A 25,690-nucleotide genomic window follows, 5' to 3' on the forward strand; every position below is an offset into this window, starting at 1 on the left:
GCACGTAAAATTCATATCCCGATAGGACAAGCCAAATAAACTCCAGCATTATTAGCACGTTCAATGTAAAGCCTGATGAGATTTTTTTCATCTTAGTTTTTTCAAAGGGATTCCACGAATTTAGTTCTTAATTTTCTAATCGAGGTATGCAGGATTATTAGGCCATTTAAATGATAACTCACGCTGCTGAAAAAGTTTAGAGTACGATAGTCGATGAAGTTTCGAAAGGCAATTTCGAAATAGAAGCTTTCCTTATTAAGAAGTTGTCTAAATTTCGGGGAAGAACTATAACTTGGGAGAGTAGTTTACCTTTCTTCATGAATAGATGCTTTTGTTGACAATACACTTAGGCCTCAATCGTCAAACGAGGACTCACGATCTGTAGTAAATAACACCTGCCTTAAACCACGGAACGAAGCTTTTGCTGTCGTACATTTGTTTCAGGGTGACGTTCCGCGGACTCAGTCGTATTCACCCGTTAGTGGTCACCATCTGCGATTATCGTTTGGTCACAATTTGGAGTAGGAATGAGTCAACTTTGTTAGGTGAAACTAAATATACGCAAACGCCTTTACGTAGTGTCGGTGTTTGGTACTCGCTCAAGGTATACGGTAACTATTTTTTTCACTTTGCGTACCTTATTAATACGACCAAGCTAAGTACATACGGTATTTGAACACGCACCACACCTGAGTGCTATAATATCCCTGTACTTTTAGATTGGCCGGATTTCATCTCAGCTCTTCGTTATTCGCGTTTGCAGATGGTCGTAACGACTCATCTTCGAATTCAGGATTTCCTTCTTGGAACTGTTTGAATCAACGACTCACAGTGCTTTCAGTGGAGAATTTCATTGAATGCAGTTCTTATACTTCGAGTTGCCCCTCTGTCGAAGTTCTAAAATGGAACTTCGATTCGTAAACGACTCGAAGTTCCTTATTTTCCATTTTATTTATCGCAAATAGCCTGCGTAAATCCCGGTTGACGACATCCGAGTAAACGGCCCTTTTTCGAAGTTCGAAGCGCGTAGATGCATCTCAGATATAAACGAAAGCATTGCGAAATGTCCTACGTTCAGAAAATAGTGCCATCGTGGGATAAGGAATCAATGTTCCTCATTTTTCGTATTGAACCACCCAACATTAACGAGTGCAGACACGGACGCGACGCTATGGACCAATTTCATTGCTGGATCTATAGACAAAAAATTGCCCTATTTAGTATTTAAGTGCCAATTAGACCACGGGTGAGATAGAGGCTATTTTAAAAAGCCCTTTTCCACTTCTGCACGTGCTAATAGTAATACTGAGATATTCGAATAACTAGGCAAATGTGCTTCAGCAATCTATTTAATCGACAGTGGAATAGACTACATTTAGAATAGCAGTCACCTTAAAAATTGCCTCTCAGTTGCTTAAGTTGGAAATAGAGACTACAGCTGTTTTGGTCTGGGGCTAAATCCAATGGAGGGTGCCAACCAGGTCGATCTCTGAATGTTTTCAACACTTTTTTTTTTTTTTTTTTCTGTTTTTAACGGCCCACTCCACACAGACGAACAACGCTTTCAATTACTTAGTAAAAAGCTTTCCTGAGATAGAAGTTAATATTAAACAAACCTTAAAAACGGATATACCGTGTTGTTGTTATTGTTATCCTATTTTAATAGGCCTCAGCTACTTGTCAAATGCGGAAATTTGCGGCTCAGTTGGCCATAGGTTGATTTTGCCTGTCGATGTTAACTTTATTTACAGAGTGTCAACCCCTATTGTTTCATAATATTTTCTGCAATCAAAACTGGATGCTAATATAGCGATAGCACACAAATTGTTACTACGAATGGAGTTGAGAGAAGTTGTCGATACTTGCGTGGTGTTCTCGAAGCTCTTGTATGAATCATAACAAATAAATCAAAGAAAATAAAAAAAACTTAGCTCATTTTAATACATGTTTTTTATTTTTTCAAATGATTTTTAAAATTTTCTATGAGCTAATTGGTTGTTGAGAATTTAGCCCTTTCAATCTGCAAGGTTAATTAAATTGATTGATTAAAAACTGCCATCCTGCACCCAGTGATGAGGCGATCTGATTTCATTGTAACGCTGCTCATCGCGCAAGGCATCTAAGCCCGTTGAACTCATCGCGTCTTCAATAATCTCGTTCGTTTAAGCAGTCGCAAGTAATCGTTAACATTGATTCATGGCCAGCACCCGCTCGCCTAGATCTTTCTCGACCTCTTCTGTAGCTCTCGATTGCCCTCTTTGTCTCGGCTCGTGTGTGCTCGGACTGAAAACTCCCTCATCCCCAGTTGAAGCTCGTTTTGTTCACTTCTCTCTAAGTTTACTGCCCCAGATCGTGTCACCTTATTTTTTTCTCTATTAGCGACAAATTTCTATCGGTTTGCCTAAACACAGCAGTGACTCTGCCCGTTAGATTGCGTGTATAGGGACGCCGCCTGTATGCGAGGTTTGGTCCCGCTCTTGCTGTGCTTTGAGGTTTTGAATTTACTCGGCCTGATCACAGCTTCAGCGCAGGCGGAGCGACGAAACGAGCAAAAAGCCAACTGATTCGATCCAATAGCAAACATCGCCAGAGAAGAGTCATATAGCAGCTCATAAATTGCTCGGATAAAACCCAAGAATAAAGCCCAGTGTCGATGAAGTCAAGGCGAAGCCGCAATCAGCGGCAGTGGCAGCAGCAGCAACCGCACTGCCGTCGCCACACGACAGTGGCTATATGTGAGTGAAGACCGAAGTTCTCCTCGCTTTCAGGTAGGCCCTCACCACGTCTTTCACGCTGCACAACGCCGTAGCAACATAGTTGCTAACGGTGCGCAAGACAACGGTGCGCAAGACAACGGGGCCCAATACACGCGGCCCGTCTTGCCGCAGTTCGTCGTCGAAGTTGTTACCGAAGGAGCAGAAGTGGCCGAAACAGCTGAAGTAGCCGAAGTGAGTCGAAGTGCTATTGCCTTTACGGCCCCTGGCTGGTTAACTTGCTAGCTGACTAACTGGCCTACTATCTCAGCTGAGTGTTGCAGCATCCGGCGTATGTGTGTTGCTGGGCAAGCATTCGATTCATGGTTCCGTTATCTTTCTTCATCTCGCTGCTGCTATTCAGTCGTGGCCACTGCTTGCGAGGAGCCAATCACGGTAGTGTGTTCTGTGGCCCGCGATCGTGTTGCAGAAAAGGACCCGGAGCCGAGGCGTTTCACGGCAATTGCAGCAATCGTCATACAGCACCACACGTAACCCCCTCGACTTAACGGCTGCTACTTTTCGGTCAAAGTTGGCTGGATTTCGTTAGTTCGGAGGCAATGGTCACTGACGAATTACCGTTGCGCTTTGAAGAAGCTATTCTGCTGAAGAGAAAGGCTTTGTCGCGGAATGAGCCAGTGAATAGCGCGGTAGCGGTGGTACCACTGTCGAACGAACGGATTACCTATTGACGGCCGATTGACTAAAAATCGATCTTATGATATTCGAGTGGCTGAAGTGGACTATGCTAACAATGAAAGTCGTATATCATGAATAGATAGAAATACTGTGCTAAGATATGGTCAACTTTTCAGCTGATCGAGTGCTTGTTGTCATTTTATGCGCGCAGGATAACTCATGACTATGTGGACTTCGTGAAGTGTCGCGGTTTCGGCCGCATGATTACTTACGAACTCTTGCAACCTACATTTAACATATACGTACAAATACTTACGAGCGTGAAACAGGAATACTGGCTAAACTCTATCCTTCCCCCTTGGATATATACATATAAGACGAATCATTCCTGTGCAGGACGATGTTGTGTTCAAGTTAGTAGGGCGAAACCCTGTCGACTGACCGGAAGTCGGCAAAGGTATGTTTTGTTTACCGTTCACTATCAAAAAACGATTCTAGGGCACGTAAGTATTTCTGATGTATTGAACATGATAGTATATCAGGGTTTTTCCCATTTTAGGGGGACCTGAAAAAGCGAAACGTATATGTGAATGTGCTTCGTTTTTCATGCGTATCCATGTGTCCATTGAGACAAAAATTGTTGGGTTCCTGTTAATTAGTTAGCTAAAATTCATATAGACTAAGGCGTAGTTCCGATAAAAAGCCCTGCAACATTGAAAAGGACGGTGCCTTTCGGATGTACTGTGACATAAAAAGCGTTAAAGAAAACCCTAAAAAAGATGGCAAGAAATGCGTAGTACTTCAGTCCGATCAGCAAACTCAGCAAATCAATGGGTAGAATATAGAAAAAGAAAAGAGCGAAGACGTTTTGTTTCGAAGGCTGGCCAGCCAGCCGAGCATACGAAACGAGCGAACAATAAAAACATCACAAATATGAAATGTATACAAAATAATTTTTATTTATCTTAAAAAAACGTTGCTGAATCAGTTGCAGTTGGACTGTGAATGCGACGGCGGCCGAATAAATTCAAACAGTTGCTATCCGACGCGACGTGTGTTTCACATCGGCACTATCTGGCCGTTACGTCGACCTCGTCGTATTCCTTTAGAACCGTCTTAGTCTCAATCGCTGCAATTCGTTACTTTGCATTCGGCGCTTGCTTTGGGGTTAATCGATGCGACAGCCCGCGCGCAGCTTTGCCGAGGGATGTCTTCGAGTGTCGGACATGAAAAAGCAAAAGGACGAAGCGACTACGACGAAAGAACGATAAAAGCAATGCTGCCTCAGAGACAGACAACGGTCTAACCGCTCCTTTGCTGGTCGGTCGATCCCTTGAGGCAGACGTCAATAGCTCTCAACGGTGCTGCTGCTGCTGCTGCGGCGGCTGCTGCTGCTGCTGTTAGCTCCGCTCGATCGGTCCCAACTACCACTGACTCTCCATTTCGCCCCATTTTTCTCCCGCATATGATTTGTTCTACCGCGAGCCATGCTCTCGCTGCAGGGTCTCCCGCAGCTGCTGTCACGATCGCCATTACTATTACTGCTGCTGCTGTTGCTGCTGCTGCTGCTGCTGTTGCTGTTGTTGTTGTTTGCATTGGTACTGTGTAGTCCGCAGCGTTTCGTTGCTAACATTGGGGGTTCGGGCAGCTGACAGCGATTAAACACTGGCCGGCGCCGGAGATGACTCTAGCGCTGCTAAAGTTAGCGGAAAGCGGCTCACAGCGAATTATTGCTGTGGTGTGGCACCGCTAAAGATTATGCAGAAACAAGAAAAAAAAATTGTTATTTTTTCCAATTATATTATTTCAAAAAATTATAATCGAACACACATAGCCGGGAAGTTGGCGGCGCATAGTTTGTGGCTGCCATTTTACTGCGGCTGAAAACGGCAGAGCGCTCTCATTAGCATTGTGATTCGCCGATACTGGTGGAAAAATCGAAATCGGAAGGTGACAATCCCTGTCGAGGAAATGAAAAATCCTATGGAAACAATTTCTCTCTATATCGTAGAGAATACTTGCGAAGAAAATATAGGAGGCAGAAGCTAAACTTATGCTATATATGGGAGATAAGGGCCGAATTTGGGCTGGCTCTCATTTGTCAACGGAAACTGTTTTGAATATAACATAAAATAGTATTGATTTATTTGTCTGACGATTTTGAGAAAAACCGATAATGACCCGTGACGGGCCACTGTGTTAAGCTATCGATTCAGTGAAGTTTGGAAGACGGATACGGGAGATTAGTTAGTTTCGAATCCGATTGAAGCTAAAACACCTGCTAACGACGTACTAAACAACTTCACTAAGTATTTCATGAGTGAATCAAAAAACTTTATTTTCATTCACCCTATTCTATGACTATTTTATTTATATATCTTCGTGTAGTATACACTATGTCCTTCGGCATTTATGTTGAGCGCTTTACTTCCAGATATGTGATCGGAAACACTTCTTTATTTCTTTTTTGCGTAGATCGTAGAATGATCCATCATCAGCCGCTATCGAACGAGTAGAAGTTTTTGGTATCCTAAGAATTTTAGACATTGATTTGATCCTCGTCAACCAACTGTGTCCATTAATCGAACATTTTTTAACTGTAAATCCGTGCGTATTTGTCTTGTGTGTTTTATGTGAAGCTTCATGACAGTATCTTCATAACTAGTCAAGACATTCCGTGTTTCCATCTTATATCTTTAAGGTAATTCCAATATGATATTTTGCAATTGGGGCGTTTTAAATGCGAACTGCTATTTTTGGCCTATGCCAGGTTCTGGTTTATCCCTTTTATGTATTAGGTCGTTCTCGTGAACGAGCATTTTTCCTAGCAACGTTTCTACTGGGAATTGATAGAATCGATCAACAGCCAGACTTTGGATTTGTTAGAATATAATCTTTTTCAAATTACCGCTCTTCCACGGTGCGCCCTACGGGTTTGCTTAGCTGAAATATTGGATTCTGCCGGGTGCTGGTGTGCAGATTTTCGATAGAAATTAGTCTGATTATTAAACAGGATTAGCTTGCAAGGCTAGAACCAAATATTTCCAGAAGATCGCGTCCGTTGCCATTTAGATAATTGAAGACATTTCGCTCTATTTAGTAGTATTGTCAATCGCTACTAGTGCGTAATGGTCGTTAACTGAACCAGCATAGTCAGTATTCAATTTTGTCCGACATTCGCCTTCAGCTTCAGGCCGGCGGATCCGACATGCTCGTAACATAGCTTGCATAATTTCAGTTTTTTTTTTCAAGATCAGTGTCGATTATTTGACACGAAACGTATTTGCGTGCCAGTGCTGTCGTTCGTTCAGTGCCCTTCACGACTGCTCACATTCGGCCGGAGTGTTTTGGGTATCTATATTCAATTAGAGCTACTATCGATTATAAACGTTCGGAAGTCGTGTCTTCCGTGTGCTTGTTGAGATCTCTCAATCGAGATTTGTCGAAAGACAGCCGATAGTGCTTTAGCTTGTTCCACTCAAAAAAATAGCTAGTCAATCTTAAATCGTTGTGATCCAGGTTCGAATCCTGGCATAATACGTTTCGTTTTTCACTATTCAATCTAACTATAGTATCGCACTGGCATCTTCGATACTTAATATCAAAGCTAAATTGGGATCGAAACATGCGGGACCGTTGCAGCTGAAGACATGTTGGGTGACAAAAGCACTAATTGATTGTCGTCTATTATCATGGAAACAATTACCGTAAAAGTAAAATTCTAAATTTTACACTAGCTTTTATTCTCTCAGAATATCTCTATTCAGTTTTTCCGCTCAGCTACTCGATACTCTCAAATATGGGGCGTTCAGATTGGTTCAGATACACATGGAACAATATTGCATTTATCCACGTAGTGTTTGTTTCATGAAAAGTGCTCACGTGAAACAAGGTTTTGTGAATCGGGTATGCGATATAGCATGGTTTGCCTTCCGTATAGAGTCATGTATGGACCTTTAGTACAAAAGAGTTGGAATCTACATTTTCAAATGATGTTTCTAGATTACCGTCTGAGCCTGATCCCACTAGTGCATTTGTGTGTAGTTTACTTACTTGGCAATTCTTGCAGACATACAGACGCTGATGACAGTAGGAACGCGGATTTTATTTTCTAGGGTTCGCCTAGAATTTTTCCGCTTTCCATTCACATATGCTAGTCGGGCCTCTCGAAGTTATCACGAATGTCTATATTATTCGGTATTGGTCTTGGTAGACTGTCTGAAATCTGCTTCTCTCTAGATATTTACTCGGGGTCGTTTTCTTGAGTACAACATCTAGAAAGCCAGCGATATTGTCGCATGTCCATGCGTTTGCATAGTGGGTAACGTATGTGTCTGTTAAGCTTTGGGACACGTTGTGGTCTAGGTTCGAACCCTGGCATAGACACGCTTCGTCTCCTTCTGGGAACTAACCGCCTGATGGGGGACGTCTGACGGCGATACCGGACGTGTGAAACTCGAAACATATAGAGGTATTTTTGCCTGACACAGGGGCAATATTTCGAGGGTACATACACAATTCGGATTTACTATGTGTAGCAAACTCTAAGCGATTGGTTAGTTCTAGACCGGGAATTTTCTAAAGAACCTAAGTAAACGCCTCCCAAGAGTCGACGTTTTAATTAAAAAAATCATGTAAATACCAACAGTACTGTCCATCCTTAAAGTTGTATCGCGTACCGGTTACCGTGCAGTGGTCAGTTACATACGTTTTTTTTTTCAAAATGGTTCACATAGGTTTGTAGTAATAACACCATTATCGCCGTGCATTATTTACTTCTGCTTTCGTTTCAAATACCGCATTCATTTAACAACGATGAAAAAACACGACTTGCCCATTCGAACTTTAGCTACCGAGCTAACTTGGCAAGGAACAATGTTATCCATCAGTTTCCTTTTGTGATTGCTATTGTTGTGACATTAAGCATGCTCTGTTCTGCGCTATTGAGGCTCTGGCTAGTGCATAATTAATTCTTTAAACGAAATTGCGAGAGGCACATTTTCCATTGTCATATTTTTCTAAAACGTCTGCTGTGCAAACATTTAAAATGGACCGACGCAGGAGAAGCGGAAGAGGGCTTGATTCTGAAGCCCGAGTGCCTTCCGAGTTCAAACCGTATATTATTTTTTGGCGAGCTTTTATACACTGTGTACTACGACTATAGCTTAAAAAACTTTATGGAAAATCAGACAAAAACCGAACAGATCGAACGGAAGCAGCAGATATAAAAGCATGATGGGTCAATTGAATAGCACACATGGTTCGACGACGTCTGCAGTCTATAGCGGCACAAAACCTAACTTCTGAAGCTGAATAGATTGCTTTCTATTTATGCCGCCACTGCTGGTTGTCTTCAAAGAAAGTCCAGCTGCTTCATTTTTTCGTACTCTTGCGCTCGACGTCTTCATTTTAAGATCGCTGCCGATATCAAGATGAAGATATAACTAGTGAGGATACAACGGAATGGACACGTGAGTGAAGCAGATGAGGAACAGGACAAAAAAGAACGGTATACATGGCTTCCATAAAAGGAAACAAAAAAGGACATTTAAAATAGGACAAGCTGCACAACGGACGAGAGTGCGCGAAGGGGCGGAAATTGAGTTGGTCTCGACAAAGAGGCCTGTTGCACAAGCTATGTTACACGATGCCACTAATAATAAACATAGCCAAGAGATCTATGAAACGGATCTGTAGGGAGCTCTGCACGTTTCTTAAGTAGCGTAACGAGACCTCTAGTTGGGCAGCTACATACTCTGCCTGATACTGGTAATTTTTCCAGTAGGCAAGCGATTGGGGCGAAGGTAGGCTCGTTGCAACCGTGTCGGTTGTGGCCGCAACGGAGAATGCCTACCATTTGCTGAGGATAAAGCTGAAGCTCGGGGTAGGAGCTTTGTTATCCGACTGTTTGGAAGTGACCATGTGCGATTTCAAAAGTCAACTATGTAATGCTAACAAAGCGGAACTGAAGTCAATTGTTTCATTTGTCACGGACGAAGGAGCAATTCTAACTAAACAGAGTAAACGAAAAAGAGAACCAGGCGTAGTAAAGGACGAACTTGTTTTTGCACGGATCGAAAGTCAATGCGGTTTTGGAGAAGTGGTTACTGCAGAGGGTCTTCAATTTCAATATGATTTTACAAAATGCTACCCTGTTGTTATTCATACGTGTATTAGCCAGATGTGCCAACGGTAACGTAGTGAAGAACCTCTTTAGGTGTTAATTTTTGCGTAAAATGGCTTCGTTTTGTGCCAGCGTCACCAAATATCTGATGGGGGGCCCTAACGATTCAAGTATCGAACGTAAAATTAAAAATATTTAGTTTAATATAGTTTCCTCTAATCAAGCTAAAAACTCATATGCAATAAAAACAAATGATGGGATTCAGGTTTATTTAGGAGAATACATAATATAGTTTTTTTAATAATCAACTGTTCCTTCGAACACATCTTCCGGCCGTCCACATACGCCTTTGCCGATGAAAAAGACCACGATTCGATAAACAAAACCTCAACACGCTTTATTTCATAATTGCCGAATTAACTCAGTTGATCAGGAAACACTTGTGCAAGGAGAAAATCAGCTGCATTTGGCATCGATATTAAACATATTATCATTTGTGTATATATCATACTAAGAACAATTTTCCGGATTAGTAATAAAGTGTCTTCTTCAGAAAGGGGCGTTTATGGACTAGCTACTTTATTGAACAACTGTGCCGTTACGTGGCCCCTGCATCGGCAGAAACGAATGGGGGGCTAACGAGCTGTCCAAGACGCTGGTCCTAACTATAGCAGAAAAATCGTACTTGCCTCTGTGATTGCGGGTATCTAATGACGAAAGTTTTTTCCAGTATGGTCGAAATACACGCTAGGATGCAAATGGTGGCTAGGACTTGGGGAAGGCATAATTCCAATGAGACTTTGCTATGGGATTAATCTGCGACGATGAACGAATTCTTCTCAAAACAGAAAGCTTTCTTCAGAAGGCAGATGGTAGCGAACAGCGATAACTGTTCTACGCGGCTCAATCGTCGTGGCCATATCCCAGCGAAATCGAGGGCAGCCATAGTCAAAGACTTTATGTCTAGCAAAGGTCCTGGAAGTAATTGCATTTTGACAAACCAACATCAATGACAAAGCGGTGACACTATAAGTTAACACGTACGAAATGAAATAGGACAAAATTCGTCCCAAACGAATGCGTTATATCAAAACAAGACTAGCTGCATTTTAAACACCGGCTTGCAGCGTAAATCCGGCATACGGGTAGTTATTGGTCGAGCACTTTGAAGCAGATGATTAAAAATAAATTATTTCAAATTATATAGTAGGATAATAAGTTGTTATATCGTCTTATAAAACTAGGACAAATGTGGAAGAAGGGTATACGGCCGATAATATATTACCAATGGCATTAAACTCACTTCGTATTAATGTTTGTCCGTTTCGAGCTCACGGTAGTCAAAAAACTGAATGTAGCGACAAGCACACTTAACCGTAGTACGATATTTTAATTACACGTGATCCTCGACTACTTGAATTGCAATTATATGTATACAGCGTAAACTTGCTATTATCTTTTTTAAGGAGGGCTGAACCAATCTGTTGTCCTGACGCCGCTAGTCGGCGCTACGTTAACCGGCTGTATGCCACGTATCGACGGGACGATCTGATTCTGTTTATTTCCATATACCGACATCGTCCGTGAATTTACGTAATATATTCAAGAAGATTATCCGAGATTACTGAGCGCCACCATATCCAATCGACGCATCATCTAATAACGCGTCTGCATAGGCCTAATGAGATTCATGTCATATATCCCTATTGCAGCACAGCCTGTCGCTACATATAAATATGCATGTCATCGAGAAATAACAGCAGATGGTATTTAGGGCATTAGAATATGTCTGCCTATGGTAGCCTAAACAGCCATGACAAGATCCATTTTGATGTGCTATGTAAACTCGTGTATGTAGCCTCACAGTGCTACCTTTGGCTAGATGTCTTTCATAATAGCCGCCTTCATTCCTTGAATAAGTTTAGTGACAATAGTATCAGTGGGGCATATTGTGCTTTGCCGTGTCCATTATTAACATGGCAATGATTATGTCGACGGTCCATTTTCGCTCTAGCTTACATTCGATTTGGCGCACTTTTTCTCTGTCGTTACCGATAGCCTCAATTTTCGGCTGCGTACGCAAAAGAAATAACAAAGAATAACCAAAACAGTAACAAGTAGACCCGGCTGGACCCTAGCGGAACGCCAACGGAGCGATAGCCAAGCAAGGGCAATGACCAGGGCCCCCGCGCTGTCAAAAATCAACCGGCCACCGGGCGAATGAAACTGTGTGTTCAGTGTTGTGGTTACTGGTGGCATTCTCTCACTCACCATCAGCATCAAAATACCAAAAAAAAAACAAAAAACTAAAACTGTAACTTGCGCGGTAAACAAGTCCGAAGGACGCAACGACAAGATTAAGGAGAATTTCATCTGGAGAAGCAGCGCTGACCGGAATAAAGCGTTCGTGCTCCCGTACTCCGCGGCGCTCCGGTGCGTGCCTAGCATCTGACACTGACGAGCAGCACCGCGATTGTGGTCGTGCGAAATAACTGCTACACTGCTTGGTTTTGATACCGCGACGGTGAGCGGCTGGTTATTGACTCGTGAGCAGAAGGATAGTTTGAGAAGATGGGGACTGCTCTCTTCACTCTTAAATCATGATAAAATTCTATGTAAAGGTGCCGCCTAAGAGGAGGAAAGCAACACTGCTGGCAGAGTGGACAAGGTGCGACGAAACTACGCATTACCGTAAACGATACCGTATGACAAGTATGATGAGAGTGGCATCTGTGGTAGCGAAAATGGCGGACATTAAAAGCGCTTGAGGATGGCTTGCCTGTTGCAGAGACAATTGAACTCCTTGATTAGGTTGACATACACTAGGAGATCCACGTATTACGTAGCTTGAACCAAATATGGTCAAGTAATATTACCAATGTATAGATAGCTATACGAACTACATAGATAGTTATGTGAGTGTAAGGAAATAGTCCACCGACACTACAATATAGAACTTTTCCATCGAAAAAATGGGGTGAAATGTTGTATAAATCATGGGAGCGCAGATTAGCTGACATCCGCAGGACGAAACCAGCTATTTACAATATCCATATTTGCTGCTTCAAATGTATTGATTCAAATAATGATACATAACTTATTAACAAGAAACTGCCCATGTCTATACGTATCTCTGATACGCCTCGATCAAGTTACTAAGAGCCTGCTTACATTTTGCCTGTTGTAACAGTTCAGTGTCCCGTTTAATGAAATGGCGCACAATTAATTAGAGCTAATGTAGATGCGCTAACGGGTTAATGAAACCGAAAATCTGTAGCCGAACATTTAATAATATATTTTTACGGTGTTAGATTGCGGTAGCTGTCACGACGACACTATCGTACATCCAGTTTACGATGCATGCACGAAATGCGCGCGAAATTCGAATGACGAGTCGAAGTTGGTGTCTGTATCCAGTCAAATGAATTTTTGCCGGTTCTACGCGCAATCGATATATCTTTATAGCCTTAAATGTTCTGCACAACTTGTAACTTAAGCACATCAGATTTAGCTCCCGATCGAGATCGGGGAAATCCTTGATATAAGTGCCAGTTTCGGGAAAGGTAGTTTTTACCTTAATCTTGAAAGCGTGGTCATAGTCAGGCACAGTCCCTCTGCAATATTCAATTAGGTAAATTTATTCGGTTGCCTGATGGAGGCCTTCTGGACATTTATTGGTATTCAATTCTGTATAGCTTTATTTCACATTTGGATTGCTTAAACATAAATGTATTTTATTTTAATGTTGGCTTTCTAACTTTGACCTGATTTAATCCATCTGTGATCATCAATCTGTGACAAAAATATCATCTACCTTAAATGCTGTCGAGTTACGTGCGCTTTCACGGTCACCCAGTTCTCCTCGCTGCGTGCAGAATCGTACGATGACCAATACATACATATATATTGGTCATTTAGTTGTCGTATAGTCTGCCGTTAGAAAGCCTGCTTGGCAAACTCTAGAAGCACCATCAAATTCTTCAACATGGACTTGTAGTGAGCAAACGATGCATACGATTGTTACTCTAGTGATCACAAAGCAATATCTCATTGTTGACCGAAATTAATTTCTCTTCAAACCACAAACCATTTCCAAAAATTAGCGCGAACCTATACATTTTTGTGGCACTTGAACAGCTGATCATGGACATCTGATTGTTTTAACTATCAGGTTTAGCCGCCATTTCGGACACGACAGAGCATAACCACCTTTCAGATTCTTATTAGATAGACATGATTAGATAGGTGTTGCTATTCTATATCCGCATTAGATAGATGTTAACGCTTTGTTAGGATATCCGCCACGTGTATTTCTACGGTTTCGTTTCCGTCTCAACTATAATGATATTAATAATAATAATAATAACTACTATTTTCTTCTAGCCTGTTCCGCTTCCCGGGGGGCGGCCCTCAAAGAAAGTTTCTATTGTATTTAATTTGAGAACAGCATTAGCTGTCAATTATTTGCATTACTCTCGACTCAAGTATCAGCAAACAAAGTCAGCATAGCGTTGCGATCCCCATAGCAGACGCCAGAAAGTCGGATCACACAGCCATGCACATATGAGAGTCTTTACGTATGTAGAATTCTATTGTATATAGGAGTCACTGTTATTTGCGACTGCTGTTTCGTTAATTTTTTTTTTTTTCGCCGAACGCACAGCCCACAAACAAAAGCTCGGAACGTTCAATTGTATAGTATATGTGTCTGCTTCTCTAACTAAAAGAAATTTTACTGAATAACCGGGCGTGGAGCTTGCTTTAGTAGATGGCAAGCTTTGCTTCTACTTGAGCTTGCTTAATATTGTAAGAAAACTCTTAAATAAGGCTATTATTGTTTCAGAGAATATCTTAAGTTAATTCATTAAATGTATGTTTTTTTTTTCTATGAACTGTAATATTGTTCATACTCTACACAAGAATTGTGTATAGTTGTGTTTATAAAAACGAAAGTTTTACAATCAAGTAGCGCTTTTCGCCTTGCCCTACTGGAAATTTCATTACGTACGCTTACACTTTGCCGCGCAGTTACGTAAAAATGATAACCGCAGTAAGAACAAAAGTCACATATAGAACATAAGCGATTAGTTATCTGCCTGCCTTTTTTTTATAGTGCTAAGCGTATGACAGAACACCGCGTCAAATATGTGCTTGTCAAGGGGCGCCAACCCTTCCTTTACCAAATCATCATTTACAGTCCACGAACAGTGTTTTCACTCAAGAGAACGTCTAGCGAACGCCGAATCAACAATTCATTTGTATACCTATAAAAGCCCTAGATTTTTCAGGCTCACCCTTCGTATTATTTGTACGCTCGAGCTAGCCATCAGCTTACAGTAAAACAAAATTAAGTACCAGTTCCATGTTGTCCTGTCGTGACCTAATATAAACTAGGCACGAATCGACTGCGCCTACCAAACAGATGAATTGTAAATTGATTAATTCGACAGCAGGTGAGACACTATTCGGTTCTTTCTTTTTTGCGAGTCACTGAAGTTATACACTGCTCTCTACTTCTCGATCCCGTTAGAATCGGCGCTTTCTCAAACCCCGAGTGAACGAGAACCCTGCGTAGTCCTTTCACCGGTCGCAGTCGCATGCTCCCCTTTGCACAGGGACACGTGGACTTACAAACACACAAACAGATAAATGGGACGGACATGAAATTTGTCCGCGTAAGATACCTAACTTCCCTGTGTTTTCAACTTTTTAAGTTTTCAAGCGCGTCAAACGCTTCGCTATTTAGCGCGGCGCTTGCGGCTTTGCGCACCGTAATTATCCATGCCAGCCAACGTCGCCAACGCTCGCTAACGGTAGACGGGCAGAGAAAGAGACAGTTCAGACAAACGCAAACAAACTGAAAAGGGCTAACGAGCATAGGCAGCATCAGTGATTTTGTTACAGGATCGCGTATACGAACTACGGAGACAATGGATTGATTTCCTCGTACCTCACTGAAGGTCTCTCTGTTTCCCCGCCTTTGTCTCCCAGTAGTCTAAGGTATGGGGCAACGGCGCTGTTAACCTTTAACAACGAACGCGTTACTACGTAAGAGCTACTGGCCGTTCATACTAAATTCAATTTCACATTGGCTGGACGATACGTACAGAGACGTTGATGCTAGTGTTTGGCATGGATTATTGCGAGCGACGTGCTTGTTTGAGCGATCGATCGTACGTCCTTCAGACTGCCCCTCCATTCTGGATAGTGAGCGAGCGACAGGCTAGTCGTATAATACCTAATTTACTGGAAATGTGTTATCCAGTCCCGCTCTATTCACACTACTTATTCTTGTAGCATTTAGTTTGGTGATCTGCTATTGATAGCAATAGTAAATAACTGTTGCAACACCAGTTTATTCGGATCAGCCGGCCGGCTCGACTCAAGCACGATTAGTGGCTATTGTATTTCCAGTGGCAATGACAGCTGCGTCAGTGGGTCGTACGTATGCGTAACTGACGGCTAATCAACCTATGCTAGTAGTAGGCCAACAAAAACAACTAATAAAATTAATGCTGTTTATAGTGAAACAAAGCAACAAAAAATGGCGTGCGCTTATGAGGGTCGTCTGCTATTGCTAGAGCCGACGGTTATTGTCAGTCATGGAAATGCCATAGAGGGGCAACACGATACAGAACGTGTAAGTTGGACTGGGACAACAGCAAAGAAAGAGAAATCGAACGAGTCAAATAAAATGAGGAAGAATTGAGTCGGCGCAATTGTCTGGGGGCGTGAAGTTGCTTTTGAAGTGGCAGTAACGTACAGTAAAGTCGGGGTGAGTTCTACCCGATTCAAGCTGTTCGAAGAACGCAAACCCGATCCTTTTCCGTCACCCCTGTGTGTAGCCATACTTGGATGGTGAAAAACTGCACGATACTTGTCGTCACTGCGGCAGTACCGAAGTAGCGGTGAGGTACGGTGGGCCGGTAAGGCGCGGGTGGTCCGTCAAATCAGTCATGGTTTGAGGCGCAAATTCTGCGCTACCCTGCCATAAATGTGGCCCGCGCTGAAGTCGACAAAGAAATGATAGCCAATTCTGACGAATGCACAGATAGGGCGATTGTGACTGTTTTTTGGGCGCCTCGTATATGTCTAGCTTGACAACGGTATACATTCAATAGCATTAGATCGGCTAATACCACAACGGTACGACAGGAGTAATGCCAGTTATATGATTAAGAATGATACGCCACATGGGACCGATGGGGCAACTGCCCCATGATTGCCCTAGCCGACGGGGGAGGGGGGACAACAAACTATTGAATTGTCCCAAGGGCCAGCTGATTTTTTTCAAGGCACTATATAAATAAAAGATAAAAGTCGTCCGCGTTTTGTAAACGACTTCTATATTTGTTCGACTTCTATTGCAAAACACTAATGCTGCATAGTTCCTGTCAAGTAGTGAGAGAATTATGTGGGATGAGAAGTGACACGGAAAGATTGTTTCGTCCGATAGAGAATAAGAGGATTGTTTTAGACGGAAAAAATCGATTTAACTGAACTGGACGGGATCCACAACAATTCTTTAACGATCATATTCCATTTAAATGTTAGTGTGATATATTTATATAATATGTAACTGGCTAGAATTCGCCTAGGAACAATGTAAAATGGCGGTAGATCCGCGTTAGTACAAATGCTGGCAGGTCATATTGACGCAAAACAGCCGGGCTTAATACATCGAACCAGGGCTCTTTTGATCTAACCAACTAATTTGCTAGAACGCACCACTCTTTTTTGAAGGGAAAAATTTTGTGGAACGAGAAATACTTCAAGAATATCTAACAGGAAAAGCTTGTTACGCTGATGGCTAGCTACTACGTGCTATATTTATTCTCACTTTAAATGGGCTTTCTAAAAAAGAAACAGAATACACATGCAGATAATTAAAGCCATGAATGAATCTTGCAAGCAAGAGCTTCTTTTTCTTATGTTTTTATTTTTTACGTTCGGTACGGCCTTGGTTAACGATTGCTTCAGATGACTGACTAGACAGGCGCGAAAACGAACTGTTTGTTAACTTAGGGTTTCGGACGCAGGCTACGTCTCCAGGAGGCCATAGGTGTCTAATAGGTAAGCACATTAATATTTCGAACACCGCTATCTCTAGCTTGGAAATTGGGATCCAACCCAACTATAGTGTTTGCCCTTTGCTTGCGTAGGAAGCTTAGAACAATAAAAGATTTCCCGATTAGTTACAGGTAAGTCACACAATTTTGGGCGCACAAACTACGCTACGTACGTGCTGTGGGTAATCGAGCATTGCTGGGCACGTGAACGCTAGTCGGTCAGTATCGCTGATATGAATAAGAGTACGTTAGCTCTCCTCTTTGACCTCTCTTCATCCACGTTGAGCTCACACGGGCTGACGGCACGCTAAAAAACTAACTGCGTTGTTTATTACGTAAAAAAGCGAACATCAGTTTGCCGACGTCATGGCGCAGTGCTCGATCTATTCTACCAAAACAGATCACAAATCGTCTCAACGCCTGCTGGTACGTACACCCCACAGACGCACACACTCCATCCGACGGCAAAAAGGACTTGGAGGCGAGACAAGCTCAAGGGCAAAACCGTGTTAATCGAACGGGTAGCTGTTACATAGGCCAAGCATCGTATCGATTCGGAAACGCGAACAAAAGCATACCCGATCAAATGCTAGTAAAAAAACTAGATATAGTTGTAGAAATAGTGTTGGACACTTAAGGATAAAACAATTTACCGTCTAAATAGAGCGTAGCAATAAATGATAATAATAAATAAAGTTGTATGAATGAAATGATGGTGAGGCCGATCGAAGCGAGTCTTATTTGGGACCTGTTATTTTTGTTCGGCTACTTTACTCGCTGATGCTATTTAGATTCCAAAAAGGGTTTATTTTTTGCGAAAATTATCACTGGGTTAAAGTGATCAATGGAGAACATAGAAAACATTTTTTATACATAGGAAAACATTCTTTATATGGATCACGCTGTTTCCTATTGTACAGTGACTCAGACATTGAATCGTAATTATAACATATCTAGATCAGAGCGTATGAAAATAGATTCTACACTAAACACATACTTTATTTAATCGTTTAATTAGATGAAACCATTCTTTTTAAATGTGAAAAGTACATCTTCCGATGGGATGTACGATAAAGTGCGTCGAATACGATCTAGAAAAGCTTCAACGGGGTAGAAACGAACGAAAGCATACGCAGTTTAATTCTATTCTACCGCTTCGATCCGATAGATCTGAAAAAGTTGTTAATAGCACAGATCGTGCTCGTTGTATGTACATGCTGAGATAGGGTGATGTACAAGAGAATATAGCGGTTATACATAAGCTAATTAGTATATCAGAGGCAGCAATAGGTAGTTTAAGAAGGAAAAACGGCATCTTAAAAAAAGCATAGGTCGTACGAATAAAACCCGTGCCGAAAGGCTAGACAAGTTTCAGCCAAAAATACAATAAAACAATCGTAAACCAATGACTACTACTAAAATGTTTTCAAAATCAATATCTGGATATTGACAAAACAGTAAATTGGCTCGATCGCTGGCGCATTTGGCGGGCGTCAACTTTCTGTATCTTGCTCAGGTGCACGATGTAACCCTCCGTACGCGTTCGCTGTTTCGCCTGCTCGATTGCCCTTCGATATACGCCACTTTACAAGACGCTTAGTACTATACGCGGGTACCAAGTTAGTTTTTACTGAGTAACGCCGTCGCCGCTGTGGTTATAATTGTAATGCATTGGCTGTTACCTATTGCGCAATTGATACGGGTGCCGGCACGCTTCGATGTACATTCCTGTCTTAGCAGCTAACAGTAAACTACAACAATAGTCGGTTTTGTTTAGCAGAACAGGTTGCTTACGCCTAGCCCCACAAAGCATTATTCAGGCGCACGCCGTACGAGCACGTTATCTCGTGTGCTGTGACACCAGAGCGTACCCAATTCTCTCTCGAACAACTCTTCACATCGGTATCAGTAGCAAAGCAAGGTCGGAGTTAGGCTTTTAGGTATACCGAAAAATTCTTTATCGTTTTATACCGCCAGGACACATTTCGCCCGGTGTTTCAACTTGTCAGCGGTGTGACCACCTTATCGAATCGAGTCGCTCTTGCAGAAGCGGAGGTGTTTGCACGTCGCTAACTTTTTCTACGAATACCCCCCTCCCTCTCCCTCTCCCCCTCCCCCCACATCCATACACACAAAGACAGACGAGCAGTAAAAATGCACAGCAGAGCCCCCGAAGCGTCAGTCTTGTTTAGTAGCACAACCCGTGACGACTAGCGCAGGTGGTATATACTCCGTTTGTTGTCTCCATTACGGTCACTTCTGTTGTTTTGGCCTTTAACGCTGTCAGTATTCCGAACAGAAGATTGGACCTTGACTGAGTTTTCACGCTTTATACAAAAGCGGCCATTTACTGCCTGCTTGCCTTAAATTCTTAGCTATACGATCGTTGCGGCTTCGATTACCGCCTGGTGGCAATGGCTCTGATGCTGAGAATCACGATGTTATTGCTGCTGCTAGATCGCGCTTGCCAACTTCAAGTAGCCAAACAAGAAAGCGGCATCTACAAGGTGCCCACAGCGAAACAGGCACCACGGAATCACGGTGAATATATGAAGAAATACATAGGACCTTATATTGGTGTTGTGGCCATGTCGTTTTTGTCAGCAGCGTCGCCGCCACAACACCGTCACTGACATTGTCGATAGTCACCAGAAACCCCAGCAGCAGCAGCATCCCCCTGCTGTGGTACCTACGATTTGCTGCTAGTGCAGCGGGCAGAGCCGCAACACCCCTACCGCTTTCAGCTCTCACATCGTATTAGCTATTTTAGCTATCTAGCTGCTCAAGCGTTGTTCTGTTTGGTAGGAATAGACGCCATTTCTGTGATTGCCGCCGATGTTCACCATATATATGTGTGCGTCGACCTGTTTTATTGCGTTTGTTGTCGCCTACATTTGAGGATAGGGGCAAAGGCAAAACCTCTGTAGTCTATGCTATGCCAACGGACAACTAGTGGATAGACAAGAACTGACCGACTGGTAATCAACGCTCGATGAAGCGAAGTTCAACATGTCCACACGGTTGAATTTTCCAGCTCTGCACAAATCTATAAATACACGACGGTGATTAGCAGCAACCAGAGTTAACACGTTGACAATTACTAGCGACGATGATGGCCGTTATCGTTTTTACTGTTGTGATTGGCAATCACGTATCGAAAAAATAGTAGCGTACATTTTTACTAACACATTGCAAACGGTGTTATATATTTGATACTAGAACTGCTTTCGGTTTCTCATGTCCGAGATAATAGATTATAATTATACTTGTTATAATGCTGTACAATATTATAAAGTCTGCAATGGGCAATAGACGACTTAAATAAATTTATTCATTTTCACCAAAGCGAGCTCAGGACATCTCCGCATAGGCTGAATGCTGAAATTTAATGAACGATTTAACGCCGTTAAGCTCCTAATCGTACTATTACAAGTATTAGGACATATGTATACTAACACAAAATAAAAAAAACAGTACTTCCTTTTTTATTTGGCTGAAACAAGATCTGCGTTCGGTTCGAATAAGGCCATTGATTTTTTAAATAGTAAATAAAATTATATATGTTTAACATTCAGTTCAATAGCGTTTACTTTTTTGCCCTCTGTGCAAACGGGCGAATCTCACATCCGAACGACCTAAATATGAATCATCATTTCGAATCGTAGATGTGTCTGAGACCATTTTCAGCCAATAAGCGACGTTAACTTCTGCCATTAGGATCTACCTATTGTTTGTTAATATCAAACAGCTGAGTGTTTCAAGCCGATCGTGTCGCAGTACTATTTAATTAACGGTCGAACTTTTGAATTAATAACGTATCACATAGTTTAATTAGCGTAATTTATTGACACCTCACCAACGGCAATGGCCTAGGCATGATTTTGCAGGAACAATAGTAACAATGACGAATAAGAACCAAAAGGAATATATATTCCATTATACAGGATGGAGGACGACCAAGCTTTTATCCTAATATTTTCAAAGATTAACGTTGCCCTTTTTCGCCCCCGAAAACTCTCGCATCATGCGCCATCGATCTGTGCAAAGCACTAAATAACGCCGACACACGAAGTGACTACCATGCCTCTCGTTTATTTAGCTTTTCCCTTTGAATTAGCGAGTTTCACAGGCCACATCGGCTACAGTATTCACCTATACTGAACGCGGCCACCCGTTAATATTGTTCTATATAGAAATCCAAAGCACACCATCTTGCCTTGTGTTTTCTCTTTGCCCCTGCCGGTATACACCCAGGCGCACGTAGCGCCGCAGGTAATGTCGTGCATCTGAAGCGTACATTGGCGTGGTTCGGCCTGGCCATCCTTCTCAGTCGTCTTGCTCATTCTGTTTTTGGTGGCGGGTCAGTCAAATCAACGTACGACAGATGTAAACGATGATGTTGGACGTTGCTACATCGAAAGCAGCCGGATCACTGGCATGCCTTAAGCTTGCCTTGACAACCAACTGATGTTAGCTAGAGAGACTGATCTGCTGTTTGTCTCGCGTTTCTTGAGACCCCGACAACAACCGCCATGTCGACGATCCAGCTACCCTTGTGCGGGCGGCGGCCTTTTCAAATGAAAGAGTTGTTACAACAAACAACAACAAACTGTTGTTCGGGGGGGGGGGGGGGTAGCCAACGAAACGCTGGCGTTCGCAAGCGAGTAAACCTTCGGCGGTCGCGGCTGCCTTGACGTCAGATTCTCTGCGACGATTCGTTTGCAGCCGAATGTCTTCCTGCGATTGGCCGATGTGCCGTTTGACCAGTGCTGGCGTTGGCACCGTAGCTATAGTAGCAGCCATTTCTGTTGTTCGACTTCGACTAGCAGTTGTTGCTGTCGCCGATATCCCAGGAGCGGCTCACTGGGCTGTTGGTGGCAACCTCGTCGTCTAGGCACGGCTTACGAGGACAAAGCGCTTACCCACTTAGTCTAGACTGGCAATGTCACAGCAGATGGCTTGCCTCTATATACGTACACGCAGCGGTGGTAAGTGCAAAACGACTGGCCGCGTCTTGCCATCCCTGCCCAGAAGGGCGTTTGCGGCGTTTCCATCAATTGCTGCGCCTGTTGCTTGATTTGCTGCGTTTGTCGCCGACGAAGTCGACATCCATACCATGACCGTTCGAGCGATAGCGATCCCCATTTGTACACCGCCCTTCTGTGAAGCAATGGCCAATTTCTCACCGAATGAAGCAAAGGCGAGCTAAACCGCAGGGCATTTTAAAGGGAAGAAGATGAGAGGGATATAATTATTTTAATATAGCCCATAACCATGTGTTTGCCAGTAAGGCATGGATTCAAGGACAACCTCTACACTGAATAGGGGGGGAATAGCAACGGTTGCAGCTGAGTCGACTACCAAATGCGCCAACAGCGAAATAATCGATAGGAAACTTAAAACGGTCTCGATTTATCAGCCCGTGCCAATCTGAGTGTAGTTCAACTATTTATTCATGTTCATAGCATCCTTGTGTGTCTTGCGACAACTAAGGCTGTAATGTACGTCAGCACACCCGCAATCACAATGCTAGGTCATAGCACACTGGCTTGCAGAGTCGGTAAGTTGCGTGACCAGTCGCGACTACCGGGGCCATTGTTATGGCCAGTGACCTTCCATCTTACCTGTCACATACCGCTACATAAAGCCGTTGCCGTCGTTACAATTTCCTGCCATTGCCGAGTAAGATTTTGAAGTCAATTGTACTTAAATGGGGGCGCTGGCCAGCTCACGATTTTCCCTGTATGTAGTCCTGGTGATATTGTGCACGAACGTACTATTGGATAGCGTGGTGGTCTAATCTGGCTTCTCGTCAATCTATAATCCTATGGTTATGTATCGAGGAAAATGGGACAAAACAAGCCCCCGATAGCGGGGTGCTTTCCTCCGTTGGTGTGCGTAAGGTCTACCGATCAGGTATTACCTGTAGGGGAAAAGGCATTGGGCAGCGGCAGTTGACGTTGGCAGACGACCACAAGTTTTGTCTAACTCTGAAAGCCAGAGAACGAACGACTAAGCAAGCGATCGAATGAGCACACGAACTTTGAGCTACATTGCCGCAGCCCCTTTTTTCAGCCAGGTGTCAATGACTCAAAAGGAAAGCTTCACAATGAAAAAGAGATAAAGGAACTGGTATCGAATAAGGGTGACAAATTACGCTTATACAAAAGTTTGTGGTCCTATGGTTCCTGCGGTGTGCCTCACAGTGGCCGGCATTTTTGGCAGGTCAGCCTTACGTGCAATACACGTAAGTGATGGACGTGATATGATACGAGATTTTTTTAGAAGTCAGTTGAAGATATTGTTCTTTTTTGGCATAAGAAAGCTTTATTCGTTAGCCATCTAGGATCGTAGTAATGGAAGAGTTGCATATTTTACAATACAATATGAACGAAGCAAGAATCTATATCAAATCAAAACATTCAGTACCAGCTACTGCAACGGAGCTTTTGTTCTAACAGTAGTATCCGTAATATGTTTATCTATATGCTACATATGAAGAACGACGTCTGGTCACGCAGCTTCTAGTTAGATGCTTCTATACTCCCAAGATATCCCGGACTACTAAGACCAAAACAAAACTTCCCATCGGTTTTTCCGATAGTTCTTGACCCGCTGTAATCCCCAGTCTCTCATTTTACCGTAGTCCCCAGTCGATTCTTGAAGAGTCAACGTGTGACCATCTGCTTTCTTCGATTTGCTTATGGGTCATTTTGAGAGCACCTAGCGTTCCGATAGTGGCGGACGATAGTGGCGACGAACCAAACAACAGTGTCGGACTGTCGAAAAGACGTCCGCGATGGCTTTTCTCTGATTGTCTCTCGTAGTAGCTGCTGTACAGCTCTGTGTCCAGCAGTGACGCCGGTGCATAAGAGAACATGAGGATGAAACTATAGCACATAACGTGAAGGCAATAGAAAAGGATTGCTCCTATCTAGTGACACAGCAGACTAACGTATCTGCTCATGTGTCTGTTCTACTGGCAATTTGATTGTAACCAGCAATACCGACCGCTGAAGCTGCCGAAGACGGAGGGACATCGCGACGAAGTTCATGCTGACGTCAAAGAAGAGAGGAAAGGACAAGCAGAAACACAGAAGTGAGACAAGCTTCAATACTGTAGGGCCAACAGCAGCGCTACTAGCTCGGCCACGAAGTAACGTAACGGCAACTAATAACTAGCTTTTGCTGAAGTAGCGCTCGTCCAAGGACACGATTTAGCTTCTTAAAAGTCTGCCGGTGTATTGCGACTGCCACTGCGATTAGCCGCAGGCACTATCGTCGCCAAACACACGGCCACGATGCCGTCGATAAAAAGTAAGACAACAGCTTCAGTAGTACGAGAATCAGCTGTAATAGCGAGAAGCGGGGCAAGATCGCAATGAATCAGACTGACTGACTGACTGACTGACTGAGGTTCTGCTTTGTTGCGATGAAGCCTGGTACAGCTGTCGCATGCTGGTTAATGTTTGTTGTAGTCGAGCCTTTTTTTTTTTCGCAGCACTAGCAGCTATGGCATCACTGTCGAAACGATGCTGGAAACACAACAGTGATCGTCTCGATTTGTCTTGATAGAAATGGCCGGCAAACCAAAGAAACGTCCATCCAAAATCTTCAAATGAAGTGTGTTTAAGGGCTGTCTAGCAACGAAGCCAGCGACAGCCGAAAACATTGGTCGCTTTTAAGTTCTGCTGCTGTCTCGTTCGATCTGGTGCCCATCGACCGGCAAGCAGCTTTTACTGCTCTTAGTACTTGCTGACTCGTACCTCATTCACTGCGTCGTCCCATTTACTCCGCCAGCTGCTGCAAGACCCCCGACTCTAGACGAGAAAAGGAGCTGTTCGTAACTCGACGTAGTCGACAAAATGGCTATGCTGGTAAAATTGGCACAAGCCAGCTAAGCGCCAGCGCTCCTGGCAGAACGGGGGCGGTACCGTTACTTCAATTAGAGCAGCGGCGGCAACAAACAAGAGCGTCATTATATCATGATGGACAAAGGCGACGGCCATGGACGATGCTGGAAGGAGGGTGCCCGGTGGCGAACAATTGTAGGATAGCAACAGAAAAAATACGATTCGACTGGTGGTTGGACTGATTTAGTGGGG

The 25,690-nt window shown here is 43.2% G+C and overlaps 1 long non-coding RNA gene across 1 annotated transcript; it reads left to right on the top strand.

Annotated features, from left to right (window-relative positions):
* Positions 1–450: 450 nt before the first annotated feature.
* On the top strand, positions 451–1,941 carry LOC147753247 (uncharacterized). Its single transcript, XR_015311794.1, has 2 exons — positions 451–611; positions 764–1,941. It is a non-coding gene; the product is annotated as an uncharacterized LOC147753247 (long non-coding RNA).
* The last annotated feature ends 23,749 nt before the right edge of the window (positions 1,942–25,690 follow it).

Source organism: Varroa jacobsoni, unplaced genomic scaffold (genome assembly GCF_002532875.2).
Source record: "Varroa jacobsoni isolate VJ856 unplaced genomic scaffold, vjacob_1.0 scaffold_624, whole genome shotgun sequence".
NCBI classification, from domain to species: domain Eukaryota; kingdom Metazoa; phylum Arthropoda; class Arachnida; order Mesostigmata; family Varroidae; genus Varroa; species Varroa jacobsoni.